Source organism: Zootermopsis nevadensis, unplaced genomic scaffold, assembly GCF_977971745.1.
Source record: "Zootermopsis nevadensis isolate Lab colony 2312 unplaced genomic scaffold, Znev_1.0 Znev_ptg000013l, whole genome shotgun sequence".
NCBI classification, from domain to species: Eukaryota; Metazoa; Arthropoda; class Insecta; order Blattodea; family Termopsidae; genus Zootermopsis; species Zootermopsis nevadensis.
Genome location: NW_028259145.1, coordinates 15450330 through 15467133, shown reverse-complemented (window position 1 = coordinate 15467133; position 16804 = coordinate 15450330). Strand labels below are relative to the sequence as shown.

At 36.2% G+C, this 16804-nt stretch overlaps 1 protein-coding gene across 1 annotated transcript in view; it reads left to right on the top strand.

Moving 5' to 3' along the window:
• The window catches only part of LOC110836901 (allatostatin-A receptor), a 164224-nt gene extending 147692 nt beyond the window's left edge, over positions 1-16532 (top strand). Inside the window, exon 6 of the transcript XR_015535175.1 lies at positions 11041-16532. The gene's annotated coding sequence lies outside the window, so the exon portion shown is untranslated. The remainder of the gene's footprint in view (positions 1-11040) is intronic.
• Positions 16533-16804: the final 272 nt, after the last annotated feature.

Sequence of the window (16804 nt, the reverse complement as noted above, 5' to 3'; positions counted from 1 at the left end):
TTGAGATGATGAAGTATACGAATCTACGCAAAAGTGACTTATGGCTCACATGAAAATACTTAATTTTCATAGATACAGAGAATCTGTAAAACGAACTATATCCACTGAAAGACACAGCGATTATGTAGAAAAATAAGCTATATCTAAGTACCGGTACTTTTTTGTCTAAACTTACAGTGAAATTGACGTTAGCTTTTAATTTTCCTTCCTGTTATCAGTTTTTGAGATAAGATGACAGTGGTTTTGTAAACTGCGGATAATTTCTTTACTAGGTGAGTGAATCTTCGCTTCTCAAACAATACTATGCTTCGTCGAGATAGTTTTAGTCAGTTTATGAAGAATACTGCAGACTCGACGAAACACATTGATGCGTAAATCGAGCTTGCTATTTCTCGGTAATCGATAACACACTTCGCAAACTGACCAGATCGGTATCTGCACTGGACTGCCAACCCTGTCCATCACTTACGCGGCGCAAAAATATCTCAAAGGATCAATTCGTTTACTTGAGCCTAAGAAAAATTGGTTCCTAATAATCCATTAATTGCAGTTAGGCTGTTGGAACTGACTTTGTATCATTCTATTCCGTGAATTTAACTTACAGCCATTTTCCAAGGGACCAGAGCGCCTTCCAGTGAATACGAAAGTATCAGCAACCACACTCTGGAGTAAGACTTTATTCTTATCTTATTTTAATTTAATTACCATCGGTTTATAAATTAGTCTGAAGTGTTCTTAATATTGTTTTCTTGTCAAGACATTTTATGATTGATTTTACGAAACTATTTACACACGAATGTTGGTCACGAACAATTTTACAAATCGTGTTGTATTTTGTGCGTCGAATCATGCAAACACTGACACTGATGATGGAGTACGAGCTGAAATGCGTTTGTCGTAAATAAATAATATCTAGTGCGAAAGGTTGCTGGAAGAGACGCAGCTGAATAGATACCTCCCAAACTTTTTACCTGAGGATGGAAACGCATGTAGTTTTCCAAAACCTTGCCCAGAAACCCAATTATTTAACTGTAACATCCTATAATCAGAACCCTCTGAACTGGTTATTGAAAAACTTCTCTCCGTATTCCGTTCGTTTCAATTGGTATCAGCTTTAGGTATGAAGGAAGACTGGGGAAAGCAGAGGAAAGAGGAATACTTCCTTCCGTATCCGCGACGGAGCTCCCAACAATACATGTCTGAGAATTTATTAGACAGATTTCCTGGATCTACCTTCCCGAGGTTGGAGAAGCTTCTCTGCTTTTAACCCATGAGCGGTACGTTACCGTCTTCCGTATCCAACGCCTAGCAATTTTGTCTCAAAGTTCACGGTCCTTCCTGTTTTATCTCTGCTCACCCAGTATTTTCTGAAAGAAAAGTGTGATGTTAACAGTGAAAGTGTGTAAGCTGTGTAGACAGAACAGTTGGTACGTAACTCATTAACACAGTGCGTATATAACAGCCCATGTTCTTGTTGGCGAATTTCGCTATTCGCATCCCTCGGGAATACGAAGTTAGGTTTACCTTAATTATGCAATAAACAAGACAAATCGATTGTATATTAGAATCGCCATGAATTCTATTTACATGTTGAACCATTGTTTATGGGACTATAAGAGAAACAAATCCCCTTTAGTAAAATTATTCATTTGCTTTAGCTACAGTGGGGAAGCTTACCACCATTACGTGATGATGAGCTATTGTGTGCTAGAAAGCGCTTCAACTGTCGGTTACTAATACAAATGCCACGTGTTTGTATTACATAGGCAGAGAGGTAGACCAGAAGTCCCGTCACATGAATAATACTGGCCACAGTTATGACTGCGAGCGAAAGGGTCGGCGCAACAGTGTGATATAATCATTCACCTCATTCTCGATTATGTTGATTTACTTTAGAAACATTCAACGCGAAAAAGATAGACATGTTTCTCCGTTAAAAGCGTGTTCAGATCACGTTAAAACTGCGCTTTTTCATAAAATGGATTCAGAACAAATTTATTTCACATTAAATATTTTATGTGGTAAGTACACAATAAATAATTAAACTAGTAATTATTTTTATTATAGATAAATTACAAGACCTTCACACCATTTCAGTTTTCGTCAGTAATAAATGTTCAAACGGAACACCACGATTTTAGTCAACTGCAAGCTGTCGGTTTATAGTTGATGTAGAACACAACGGAATAGCCTTGGAGTTTATTTGAGCCACCGACCCGATAGTAAATCAAGTCTTAAAAAGTATCGAAGCCGAAGGCCCTTAATTTAACATTGTAATATATGCGAAATTAAGTGTGATTTTAAATGTGTGAAGAATCTGCACTATTAATAAAAATATATAATTCTTTATAGTACATTACACTGCATATTAAACACACGCTGAAAGAGGTTACAGCAGTTGCACGTTTGTTTAACAATTATTCTTGTAAAACCTCAATTTTGAATAACAGTTTTTCCGTACAATCACGAATAAAAACATAAAGATATAATATTTTTCGCTCATAACCACTTTATCAATAATCTCACAGAGTTTGCTGACTTCCACTCAGGTCACCTTGCTCATGCAAAGTTATAATTTGTCATTCGCCTATCTTATTTATATCCCTTTCAACGTATTTTTTTAAACTACTCAAATTATAATAATAAAAATCTTTGTTTTTGAACTATCTCACATTTCCGTCTAAATTTCATTCATGTGAGACAGTTCAGTGTAGACGAGTGAACGTCAGATTCAGGTCAGGAAGTGGAATATTGGAGCACTAGAAACTGAAGGGGTCTCAAGTTACAGATTGCATATGGTGGCCTGTATATTGAAATACAAAGTAGAATTTGTAATCATTTCTTAGAAGTCAATCTGCAGTATTTTCCTTTCGGAGGACAAGTTTCCAACAGCGCCAATAGATACGATGCGAAAATATAAGTTTTTTTCTTATTTTAAAATTTATTTATTTATCATCATTATTATTACTGATATTACTGCATCTTATTTTGTGGTATTTAATTTTGTAAGTTTTTTCTGTTTGTTTATTGTTTAATGTTTTATTTAGTATTATTTAATTGAATTATATTAATTAGGTATCGTATATACTTGTGTAATATTATTCATTAAATGAATTGAATTATTATTATTATTAATAATAATATGTACATTTATATGTTTAGTTTCATTTGTTTGATTGTTTTTGTATTTGTAATGTTTTACTTTTATTATTATTGAAACGAATTTAATTATTTATTATATTTTATCCTGTACTCTGGTTTAGTGTTTGGCTGTTATCAAGCACTTAAGTAAATGAATTGAATTGAATTGAATTATTATCATATCATTATTATCAGTGCTTGCTGTCATTGGCTCCTCGCTGCTGGCAAACACTTTAATAAATGATTTGAAATGAATTGAGTTAAATCAACACACAACTCAACCACGTAATATTTCATCTACCGTTTCTGATGTGATCTTCCAAATCTATTTAATGTGCACTGATTCTGGAACCTTCTCAGTACTTCACATTATAGTAAGGAAACAAATAACAATATTCTTTGTTTCGAGTGGTTTGATATTTTCACTTATGTCTAATGGCAGGATTTTTTGAGGCGCGTCAGATTCCACTTGTGGCCTCTAACAACTTTGAACTGATGGCGTTTCTCTTATATCCAACACGAATCCGTTGTTAGGCTCCAACAGGCGAAGCCTCTTTTTTTACACATTTTACGTCGCTTGAAACTACAACACACTCGACGTGATTTCATCAGCGAGCCAATAGACGAACACTTGTTTGTGTGTGTGTTTGTTAAGGGGGGGGGGGCGAAAACCGCTCTAATTGTAAACGTAGGTTGGAGAACAAGTGAAGGTACAATTATCGGCAGGGCTTGTGATATCACAAATAACTATGTGGCTCACTCCAAAAGGCAGCTTAAGAGCATTGGTCGGTTACGAAGTTGTAATTAAGTCCTTATGATGTAAGCAGATGCGCATTCACACATTGTATTCTAAAGGTGACCATTTGTTATTTAGGCTATTTCTTTACAAAATGGAGCATTCTCAAAGTCAGTATCATAACCTGGAAGCCTTGAACTGCAATAATTTTGGTTAAATTAAATAACTTTCGTGACCCTTAAATATAATAAACGTCATGGGGAAATTCCGGACAGTAAATTCATTCACTGATTATAAACCTTCAGTGAACATCTAAGTTCAGCTGCAGTAAGGAACTAAGGCCGGATTATGCTAGACTACGAGCATGTGCTATCTGCAGCTGTTAATTCGCAAAGAAATATCCAGAATTTTCGAACTACAGCCTTTCATGATCTCTACGTCTAATTTGTGACAGCTGAACTGAATATCAGTCACTGTCTTTGTGGGAATTTGCTTTCCTATTTAAAAGATCACTTCTTCACATTTAGTTACGGAATGCGGTATTTACTGAACATTTTTTTGAGAGAAAATACGCAAAACGTAATTATGTAGCAAAGCGGACACAAGGTCTAAATGGCACGTGGTGTTTTCAAGAGCATGAATATACCGTTTACTGGTTCGATTACCGATAGGGGCACGCGTGTGAGATATCCGCTTCGTCTAACAAATGGTTCTCTCTCACTCGACCCTTCCGATGGGTCGATATCCGGCTGAACGAGCTCTGTATTAAATTTCTAAAAAAACTGACTCTTTTATAATCAATTCCTAATAGGAAAAAACAGACAACCAGTCCATGACAAGTGGGGTAGAAAATGAAAAATTAATTTTATATTTCTAACATTTGATTTTTACGCATCCGTTGCACTTTAAAGAAATAAATATTCAAAACAATGCTGTAGGCTTATATCAACAGGGCTGAGAATAAAACTTTAGCTCCATTATTTTGGAAAGAGGAAACAGCTGGATGATTTACCGGTTTTGGGGTAAATTAATTGTTACTTTAGAGCCTATATAATACAGAATGTCCCAGAAAGATGTATGCATATTATAATACAAAATATTAGCTTGTAAATCAGTTGCTCACCGGTGTAAACTTCGCCACAAAGCATACGGTATACATTTTTACCAGCTACATTAGTTTCGATAATTAATTAACTGCCAATCCTTATGTAAATGTTTAGTTTATTACATTCATTGAATGTATGTGTACATCTTTTTTTGGTACATCCTATACATAACCTGTAATTTAGGTATGAATTTCGTGGGCAGGAATGGTTTATCAGATAGGATGAACTGACTGAGTGACCTCTATCGTATTTTGACTTGGACTCGCATGTTGCCCACTAATTATCGACGAGACCGAATTGAGTAGGATCTCCCCCGCCACATGACGGAAACGGATCCAGTTTACGAAACGCAGTATTTGGAATCACTTACCGCGACGAATATACATTAAATATTAGAAACTGAGGAGTCTAATCTACATGAAATCTCTGAAAGAAAACGACGGAGCACACATCATTCGTAACTTGTAATGACTTTCCATGCATTGATGTGGCTGACCCATCGTTTTGTGCGTAAGTTGCAGCCTGTTAAAATGAGAGTGTGAAGGAAGGCGAAATGGAGGCAGTAGGTAGATATAAATTGAGGAAAGCGGGTCAAGTGAACCGTGTGACGGACAGTACTGACGTAAGAACAAGGAGTAGATGCCGTTGCAAAAGGTTTGTTTGAAGAACAAGAAACTACTGACGTAGGCGAAGTATAATGGACAGGCGTGTTGCGATTATTCTGGTAACAAAACTGGCAAATATATTACGCTTCTATATAAACTAATGGTGCTTGTAACTGAATGTCAGACAACTTAAAAACTGCAAAGAATATGAAACAATAAATGGTGGCTAAAGTGAAGTCCTCATATATTTGCCTCGCCTTATTTTTTTTGTTTCGCGGCGTTAAGGATTGCATAATGAAATGTAAGTGACGTACGGTGGCTCTAAATATTTTTAATATTATCCCGTATTGTGGGGTGTAAAGGAAAACGAGTACTTGATAGAAATAAACTTTATTCCATTCGACTTTCCCACGTGTTGAAGTTCTTTATGAACAATAAAAAAAAAAATGAAACGCTAGAACGAAGTAATTCAAAAAAAAAAACTTCAGAAATTCTGTGAGAAAAGTGTCAGACTAGTAAATTGGTCTGATGTAATTAGATAAGTGAAATCACGCACTACCAGTCAACTAAAGTGGGAGTGAATTCGCCGGATATTAACGTGTAGGACGGCAAATGTAATCGAGGCTTAAGGTGACTGGCCACAGCGACCGTTAAAGGGCCCAGCTTAACACCTGTCCAATTGGTACCGGGTAGAAAATCCGTACTTCACTTCCCAGAAGCGCAGGGACAATTTGTCCTTTCTCTGAATTATATTTAAGTTCCAATTACAGTAGACATATAAACAGAAAATCAAAATGCCACTGCCACCAAACACAGACAGTGTTACTAGTTAGGTGATTCTGAAAATAGATGGAAAAATGTTTCAGAAATGATTTATTTGTTCTTCGAATATTTAAAAATGCACAGAATGATTCCGTGGATGGTGAACTCTAGAGAATGTGGAGCGATCCTTGCATATTTTAACCTCTGTCCCAGCGTTTATTTTAAGGGATTATATAAAACAACGAAAGACCCTGGGTTGGGACGATTTATCTGCGGGCCGAGATCCGAAATCAGGACCTCCCAAGTACGAAACAAGAGCTTTAATCACTCTACGATGACGTTCAGTAAAACCGGTCACGTCACTTCGGGTAGGCAATAATCATTAATGAGTCAGTACAGGAGAGCAGAGAGCATGACTTGCTCGAAACGTCTGAGTGACAGGAACTGCATGTGCTGGATAACGATTGCCCTTAGCCAGGGGGCTTGGACAAAAGTAATTAGGCCACGTTATTTGATAGCTGCTTTCTGTCCGTGTCTTCTCCATTTCTTTGAGAGTCCGGCTATGGAAACCCTAGCAGCTGAACTAACCGTTTTATCTGAGTTCAGATTATTTCAACCTGTGGTCTGCGGCTCAACGTAGACCAGTCTGGAAATTCCCAAAGTGCAGATAGATAGTATTTGATCTCAAAAGATAAGAAAGTCTAACAGTATACTCGAGAAAACTACATGTCGTGAAGCATAATAATTTTTGTTATTCTCCAAATACAATTAGGTGATCTAGTCCAGGATAAGATGGACAGAACATGTAGCACTCACAGGGATACAGGAAATGTATACAAAATTTTAAGGTAGCCGTCTCCTAGGTTGTAGCGCCAAGTATTCTGGTAGAAGTTTACCGACGTTTCAGAAATCCTTGCTTACACCATCATCAGGGCGATGAGTAAAGCTTATCATTTACTTTACTCATCGCTCTGATGGTGGGGACAACAAGGACCTGTGAAACGTCGGTAAACTTTTATCAGACTGTATGCCGCTACAATCCACAAGACAGCCATCTTCTGATTCGCCACCATGAAAGCCTCAATTCCTACTTAGAGAGAATGTGTCCAAAAATCTTAATCGCTTAGAACAGTGGTATTCAACCTGGGATAAGCCAATACATCTTAGGGGTACGTGAAATTTAATATACACATATATATTATTTTATGATAAACACTGAATAATCAATAATGTAATTTATTTAATTTATTTTAGATGTAGATTATATACTATGTATAACTTGAATTATACACCAACAACTTTGGGGGTACAAAGTTGAAGAGAAATTATATATGGGAGTACACGAACAAAAATGGTTGAATACCACTGGCTTAGAAGACTCTGGCGTGTGAGGATAATGATTCTAAATAAACAGACTGTAAAGGTTTCTCCTGGAGTCATGTCGCTCAGGACAGTGTCCAATAGCGGGCTCTTGTAAACAAGATCGTTCGATTCCAAGAAGAGAAATGTAATCACTACGTTAACTGAGGAATTTTGTGGTTTCTTTCAGTCTTTTCTTACCGTTGCCAGGATACTACTCAATTCAAACACACTTCTCCCCAATTTACCATACTAATTATCCTCACAACTCATGCGACGCTACGTCATTTCATTTCTGTTTTATAAAGCACCGTAAATTAATTTACGACTCAGTTAGACTGCAAATATTTAACTCTAAAAGCCCAGTAAATATCCGAGATAAGTAACTATTTGATATCGCCCGTTCTAAAACTGTACTCGCAGGCTAACAGACGTAATCTGAAATCTCCATTTCTGAGTAAATATTTCATTTTGTGCTTGCGGTGAAGTCGACATGAATTCCTTTGAAGCGCGGCACCTTCGTTCGGCTGAAGTCAATTCCCAGAAGGCGGTCCACGATAGAACTTGTTAACAGCAGACACTAAACTAATAATACCTCATTTCTGTGAAAACACACAGGCGTCTTTGCGTTGCGGTCCTTCGATTTTTAACAGTTCATTTCGCCTCCGTATAGAGAACTTGTCGCCCGGAATCAAAGTTAGTTCTCACTTAATAGGAACGTAAGCTTCGTGCATCAAATACTCATTAATGGTCCCATTCTAGACTTTAAATTTCAGCCTCACTCATATGCCTCCCAAAGCTTAATGTCGAGTGTATTTTGTTGGTTTAATGTCTGAACGTAACATGACCTCAGTAACTACAGAACTCTGTTATCATAATCGCATTTCCACTTGGCTTCATGTTATAATATGATGTTCCAACTAACCTTTATCACAGTTCACTGACTACGATGCATCGCATCGCGTGGGAGTCGACGATTGTTTAGAAAAAGCTTCCGGTTCAATATATATTGCAGAGTGAGACAGAAATATGGTGAGAGAATGAGGCAAGAGGATGACAGGTCAAAAGTAAGGAAAACAATTAACGAGACGGAAGATGTGTGATATCGAAGAGAATCTTTTTGAAGTTTAAGCATGCCTTTTTGGTCCTATTCGTACTTGTCAGCAGTCAGCAACGCGCACCACAGCATTTTTAACCTTCTGAACGCGGTTTTCTGCATTTTAAGAAGAAACACCCGGCTTTCAACAAAAAATTAAATAAATCAATAAAATCTTCTTGGGCAATCAGCCGTGTTAACTGGTTACCGTAGTAAACCGACGTTTCGGGAACAAACTCTGTCCCCATCTTCAGGGTTATGATGTGACTGGATCCTCGGAAGTCGCCTGACACAGGCGAGAAGATTTTATTGATTGTACTCGCCGCGAAAGTCTGAAATCCTAAAACATTAGATAATTTGCTTAATTTTACGTTGACAAAAAACGGATATCTGAATAAATAACGAGAAATATATTCTGTCCTCCGCTGTTAAATTAAGCCTCGATTACGTTAAGTGATCTTCCATGTTACTCGCAGGCGAACTCTCGTCTCCCGGGAGTCTGCGAGTCGCAAATTATTGCGCTTGTCTAATTACATCGGGATAGTTCACTAGTCTCGCAATTTTCTTATAAACCTGGTGTTTAAAATTTAAAATGCCACAAGGACTACTTAGGGCGTTTTAATCTGTGCTTCTGTTCTTCGGGAAGATCTTCAAGACTTGAAAAATTCGAAAGGAAAAATTTGGTCGCTTTCAAATTGTAGTTCAAGAACTCACTTTTATCACACACCACAATAGAGGGTAAATTTAAAACGTACTGCCTCTTCCATTTAGCCATCACTAAAAAAATACACAAATATTTCACTCATCTGCTTAATTAAACACAGTGAAATTAATGCCTCTGAGTACATTTACTGACAAATAACGATAAAAGTTTAAACAGTTTAACTTTACTAGCTAGAGAGTAGATTCAGTAAATATCTGGAGATTTTGCTTGCCGTATAATTGCACTAAGTGCTTTTACTTGCTTGAAGTGAATTCGCTGGCGATTAGTGAGTAAAATTACCTAATGTAATTAGGCTTTGCTGCACACAGTAACTGAATATTGCAGACTCTACAAAGCCCTGTGGCAATATGGAGGCAACTGCGCTCCACGTCTTTTTCTGGCGTTTCGTGCAGTTCTGTCCTCAGGTGGACTTCGTAAGTGTATTGACATTTTTTTATATTAATGAGTAACCTAACTTTAGCATTCAAAAGGCAGTCTTTCGAAAGACACTCGTGTAAAATATATAATAATGCCTAAAGCGAAATATTCATCTAGCTCAGGGAAGGGCCGAGTATCCGATCTTGTGAATACAGCAATGAACCTTGGTCTTTCATAAAATTCCGGAAATAGCTTCATCAGTTGAACGGTTATTAGCTTCTGAAGTAGGAGTGCGCTCTGTTGAGTTGGTGCTGCCACATTCTGGAGAGTCGTAGATAGTAAGAACAAATTTCGTCAGGCCTGTAATGATGATCCACAACTACTCGCCATGAAAAATCCCAAGAAGGTAACAAGACGACAGATGACGAGTAAAGAGAGATAATTAGGGCCTTATTTTGTTCATATATTTTAATATTAATCCAAAATCCTGTGAAGACCGAAAAATTTCGAAAATCGTCAGCTGATATTTCAGTTAGGTAGACTCGCTCTATAAACCGAATGCGAAAATTCTGATCACGTGAACAAATTTTTAATAAATGCAGTAAAAAGTGAACAGCCCAGTCCGCTGCGTTGTTACACCGTGTAGTCCTATTGGTAGTTACCAACATTTCTGCCTTTGTCTTCTGGGTACAAGGTAATGCATTCCTTTGAATCGTTTACAACGACCTATAGGGCTACGTGGCGGCATCACCGCCTATAACATGAAAGGTGTTGAAGATTTCTGTCTTCTCGATTGTTGTGCTGTGTAGTCTGGTAGATGTTTACCAACGTTTCAGAGGTCATGCTGCCTCCCTCATCAGGGCGAAGAATCGCCCTGATGACGGCACAACAACCCAGAAGACAGAAATCTTCATACTCACCGCTGTGAAAACCTCAATTTTATACATGAAAGGTGTTGTGGCCTATTTCAAGTTTATACGTAACGAAGAACTCGGCCAACGAGCGAAATATCAGAAAATCTACAGTAGTGTAAAATCTCACCGCCACTTCATTCGATCAGTTTCTCCTATTTCCGTGCGAGATTAATTTAACCGCCTCTTTTATGGTGCATCTTGATTGAGGTTGGCATTAATTTTACTCTTTTTCCGTTTCAGAATCAGCTACATGGACGCATCACGACCCCGTCAGAGACTCTGCAGGATGAATACACCAGTCTGCTTTCGTTTCATCTTCACGGCAGGATGGCATATTAAAAAGTTGTTCTGAAGTTAACTGTATTCGTTATGATTAACGTTAAAAAGTTTATGCTCCTTGTAAGTTGCTGGACAAGCAGAAGTTGTGGTTCTCTTCATTAGGCCTAATAACTAATTATGATGTCATCGTCTGTATATATTTAGCCTCTTTCTCATAATATCATTGACTCCATGGAACAGGGTTTTGAGAAACTGACACCAGTTAAAGTAACCAAATTTCCCCGCAAGAATGCAAAGATTCGCTACCGCGTTGACAGTCACCCGCTACTGCACGGTGTTCGCCGAAGTCAGTAGCTCTGAGTAACATGAATTAAATTAAATCCGTGGCGTAACAGCTCCAGAGAGCCAAATGTCGTAAGATATTTCTTTATGTTTTAAGAAGCGTTAGCCTCCTTGTCTAACCCCTAAGCTGGATGATCAGCCCTTACTGGTTGTTCGCGTTTGCTTAAACAGCACATTCACAGCTACAAAGGCCACCCTTAACACAGGCTATATCATTTATGCACATCAAAACTTCAGTAAAACTAATTTTGATTTCAAACAGTCTATTTTTGGAAACCTGAACCGACGATCATGATCATCAATATCATCATGAATTATGCAGGAATACGCTTACTTGCCCGTTCCTATACTCTCTTCGTATCACCACCTTCTGTTAGTGTGTGCTTGACCTCTTCACAGCTATGTCTCTATTCCAGTAACTACGTTGTCATTTGCTTGTACGGCCATAACAAAGTTATATTCAGTTAAATAATACAAATTCAACTTCCATGTCTAGAAGTATTTGTGGTCTAAAGGAGGAAGATGTTTTCATGAATACAACAAAGTTTTGCTACTGAGTAATGAAATGTGCGGTGGAGGTTTTTTTTAATTGCTTACAATGACATCGATGTATGTGATTTTCTTAAGTTTTACATTATACACTGTCATAAAACACTGTGTTCTTTTAAATCGATCTATTTAATTAATAATTCAGTAGTTGTGAAAGATGACGCCAGGATGTGTGTTATGAAAAAGAAATGTGACTGTAAAATATGTTAATTTTAAATAGATTACAAGGCGAAACCAAACTGTATTATAATTTCTTACACATGAGAAAGATAAAAATTTTCATAATGTAAATAAGAGTAATTTTAACTACATACTTTGGTAACCGATATTTTTATCTTATATCATCTTGCTAGTTAAAACGTAACAGTACACCAAAACATGCTGTTGCCTGTATATATACTTAACTGTACTGTAATTTAGATTAGATTAAGACACGACTTAATGTTTATTTGATATGTGCATATATTTGTATGTAATTACTGTGACAAAGCTGAACACGTTGCGGTTGAGAGACCAACAGTTTGAACGTTTGGTTATCATCCAATAAACTGCACAGTACTCGGTTAAAATTGTTAGTTTATGCCAGGAACCAATACTGGCTTACAACCAACAAACCAGATTTCATATGTCACTAAAACCAATGTATGGCTCGTGCTGTTGTTTCACACACTTGACATATCTAACTAACATAAAGATAGGTTTTTCAGCTTTAAGTTTAGAACCGCCTATTACTTTACTGTGATTCAGTATTAGTCATCCTGACATATTGAGAAAGTGGCTAAAAATGGTTGTTTTACCAAACAGCTACTTTCACGGTGGTAAGATTTTAGATTTCTGATAATATGGCGTCAATTTCATTGACGTATGTATCTATGTTTCGTGTTTTACTGATGAATGCGTAGCGCTAGGAAGACATCACCATTAAGTAGACAATTATTACTATACAACAAAGTAACGGCAGATACAATGAAAAAGAGTCCTTATGTTAAACACAGAACCTCATCCATCAGTTTCAATGTTGACGTGACACTTGAAGTACTGATATTATTCTGGTTACCTAAGTTATGTTAACAAAAACACTTTTATCAAACAAACGCTTGAGCGTTCTATAACGATTTACAGCATACTCTGTTGCTTGTGTCCACGTTTAGTGTAATGATAGTATTAATATGTACCTTCAGCTATCAAATAAATGTCTGTACAGTAAAGATTTTATAAACGGAAGATATCTGTAAATATAAAAATTATTCCTGAATTGGATTTTATGTAAAGTATTTTTAATGAGAATATATTATGGAAGAATATAACTGCAGTTAGCTTGAATGAAAACTTAAACTGTTTAAGAGTACGAAGATTAATAAACTTGCATATATTTTGTGAGAGTAATGTGTTTTAAAAATGTTAAGACTTTTGTCGAAAAAGTAACTTGCATGTTGTTAATAATAAAAGCTGGTAATCCATGAACTCCGTAATAATACCCTTGTTTCACTGAAGTGTGTGACATTTCATTGCTAGTTTAATTTCGTTTAGTGGTGCATTGTTCATAATGGAAGTAAATATATTTAAGAAGGAATTTTAGCCCCTTCCTGCGCCTAACACAGAACATAGAAAAACTGAATATCCCCTGCCACGCTTTAACGTACTATAGTGATTGATGTCATAGCTTTAAAGTACAGCGAAGCGTAGAACTTTAATTAAGACGTTACGTGAACCAATCTTTTAATTCTGAGGGAAAAGTCTGGAATGTTGTTCAGCCAGTTTTACAGATGAATATCTATTCGACATTATATATGGGATTTGCTGTCATTCATAAAATATTGTTTATTTTATAAAATATTAATTTTCCACAAGCTACTATTACTTCGTATTGCATTTATAAAACGATATGGATTATAAAATGCATATTTGATTATTTTATCCAAAAATACATTTTAAGTTTATTATGTGCGATACTATCCTACATTTTAAGTATTACTTTCATATTTTAGATTGTGTTCTTCTGAGTTATAATGCCTGAAAGTATTACAGGTGGTGAATAATATTTCATCTTCTTGTAACACAATATGATTAGAATAAGTGTTATTCCGTTTACATGATGATTTATTTTACTTAATTATAGCTTAAATTAACCTCTCCAGGTTCCATGTATCTGTCATCTTCCGATCATCCTCAGGTGGCTATATGTTATGAAAGGTTAAACTGAACTGTATGAAACGTTGTTTTTAAATTAGAATAATAAAAGAGATACTGAACTTCAGTCAAATGACACCTTGAACGTTGGATATTGCATCTATAATGCTTAAGATAAAACAAAAAAATAGTGAAACTTTCGATCAAATCACATCTCAAATGATACATACTGCACCAATAAAGACCCGTAAGTGTGTAATTTACATATTTATAAATTATAGCAATAAGATCAAATAGTATCAGTGTTGATGATGATTCAACCCGTGGAGTTTATTTCAATTAAATTATTCGTCAATTTTTCGTCAGAAATAAATATGAAGCGCAGATCACAACGGTGAGTTTTATGGGTTTTTTTCTGCACGATACTCGAAGAATGTGCAAAGGAATTTGTTGTATAGGTAACGTATTGGCATTGCCGTAGGAGCGCTATTGAGTTATTTGGATCTCTTTTGAAGTGCTTGATTTCAATTTGTCGGTGGCAAAAACACGTATTTTATCGTGAAGCGGATGAGAACAGAAGGAAAATGATAGATTATGTTAGTCACGGTACCTAGTGTCATTTAACGCCCACGCTATTTATACATATATGAAAATTATTTCTCCATGCAAATCATGTTTCTGGATCATGATACCATATACATGTAGGCTACATTTCTCACGTTTCGAATACCCATTTTGTGTCCATCTTCAAGGGAATCGAAACGATAAGAATCACCAACATTTCGGCAATGTAACTTATATTTACACGGTGCATTCAAACAGAAACAAGATCCACATTAGCAATGAACTGCCATGCAAACGTCAAATTTTCTACTTATTATAGGGCTCATTCATATTGATGAAAGACTCTCGGGTTACAAGCCGCGTCAGGTGGCTGAATGGTGAATAAACCATATCTTCTACCAACGTTTCGATACCAATTTCTGTTCTCATCCTCAGGGCTGCTGCATAACAAGTCTGCTCTCGATACGTTGGCAAAAGATATGATTTATTCAGCATTCAGTCACCTGACGCGGCTTGTAACCCGAGAGTCTTTAATCAACTCCAGGCGCCGTAAAAAGCTTCACCTTACTCATTCATATTGTCTCAGTATTAATATTACAAAAATTTAAAAATAGTCCTGTTAGACGTAATTTTAAACAGTTCCTCTCAGAAGGAAATATACAATGTGTGCTAATATATATTATATATAGGCCTATTACTTGCTGAAAGTACGTTAATTGGGATAAAAACTCTATGCTCGAGCCGGGACTTGTAATTGAATTACACAACAGATAAAGTGGCATGGCTTGGTCGTGTACATACCTTTTAATTCGTCTTTTGCCATGTGCCAGCTACAGTAATCACAGCCTGCACATGGATTCATAAAGTCCCTTCTACATTTTGTAGATACGGTTATATTAACTGAGGTATAAAGCTTCTGTTTTAATTTCCATTTGCTGTAATACAACTTCGTGCTCAAATGAGTGCCTCTGTTATTTGTATTTGGAAACATAACTATGCCATAGAGTTCACTATAATTAAAACGTCGTCCTCGTAATCCGTATTTAATGTAACTGTTGCAGTCACAGACGCATTTGAATTTTTATAAATGTAAATAGAAGAAAGAAATACGGGTGGTACAATTCAATTGTGATATTGTGTTGTTTTGTGTATAAGTGTTGCTAGAATTAACAAATGTAAACAATCTCTTGCCTTCTAAAGTGAAGTAAGAACTTGGCACATTGACTCGTGATCATCCAATAACAAAAATATGAATTGCTTGAAACGTACTGTACATTACGAAGACGTACCACATTCATAAGCCTGTACACATGACTAATATATAATAGCATTAATCATGTGACTTGGCCAATCAGAATACCTTATTTCTGAGCCCCGGATTAATTTCTGATTGGTGTCAAGTTCACATGTATTTTTCAAGTTTGTTTGCTATGAAATGTGTATGGGACGTTATAAAAACTAAACAAAAAACATCGTTCTGATTCCACCAATAGGATCCTTTAATTAAATGTGTATTACGTTTATATTTAATAATGGATTGTTATATTTTTAACAGTTGGTTTCATGTCGATTACTAAGAATATATTGCACGAAAACAAAATGTTTTCTTATATTTAAATAATGACCTTTAGAAGAATTCATGTCGCATTCAGAATAATGTTTTGCGTAACTGTGTACTATGAGTGGTTATGTCAGTAAAACCTCAGTAGAGATTAGTCTTACTTCTGTGCTTTATGAAGGTGTCACCCTATGTAAGAGGAAAATATTTGTATTGAAGTCTTTGTAAGTAATCAACTAATAGCCTATATGTATTGGACATATTCAATTGTATGACATGTACTGATTAAAATAAAACGCTTGAGACATTATTTTAATTTCTGTTATATACAAACCTGATTCTATAACGACTGTCATACTAGGGAAATATAAATGTAAATAATGATAATTAAGAAACTAATTTAGTGGATCAGAGTCATTCTTGACAAAGTGATTGGTTCTCAGCTGGTCTGGAATTTTCCGCCATTTGTGGTGTCCCGTGTTTCATAACTGTGCTCATAAGAACCCGACGCAGATCTCCATCCTGAGTGTCAAATTCAGTCCACATCCTTCATATATTTCCATTACATCCATTTAATATCCC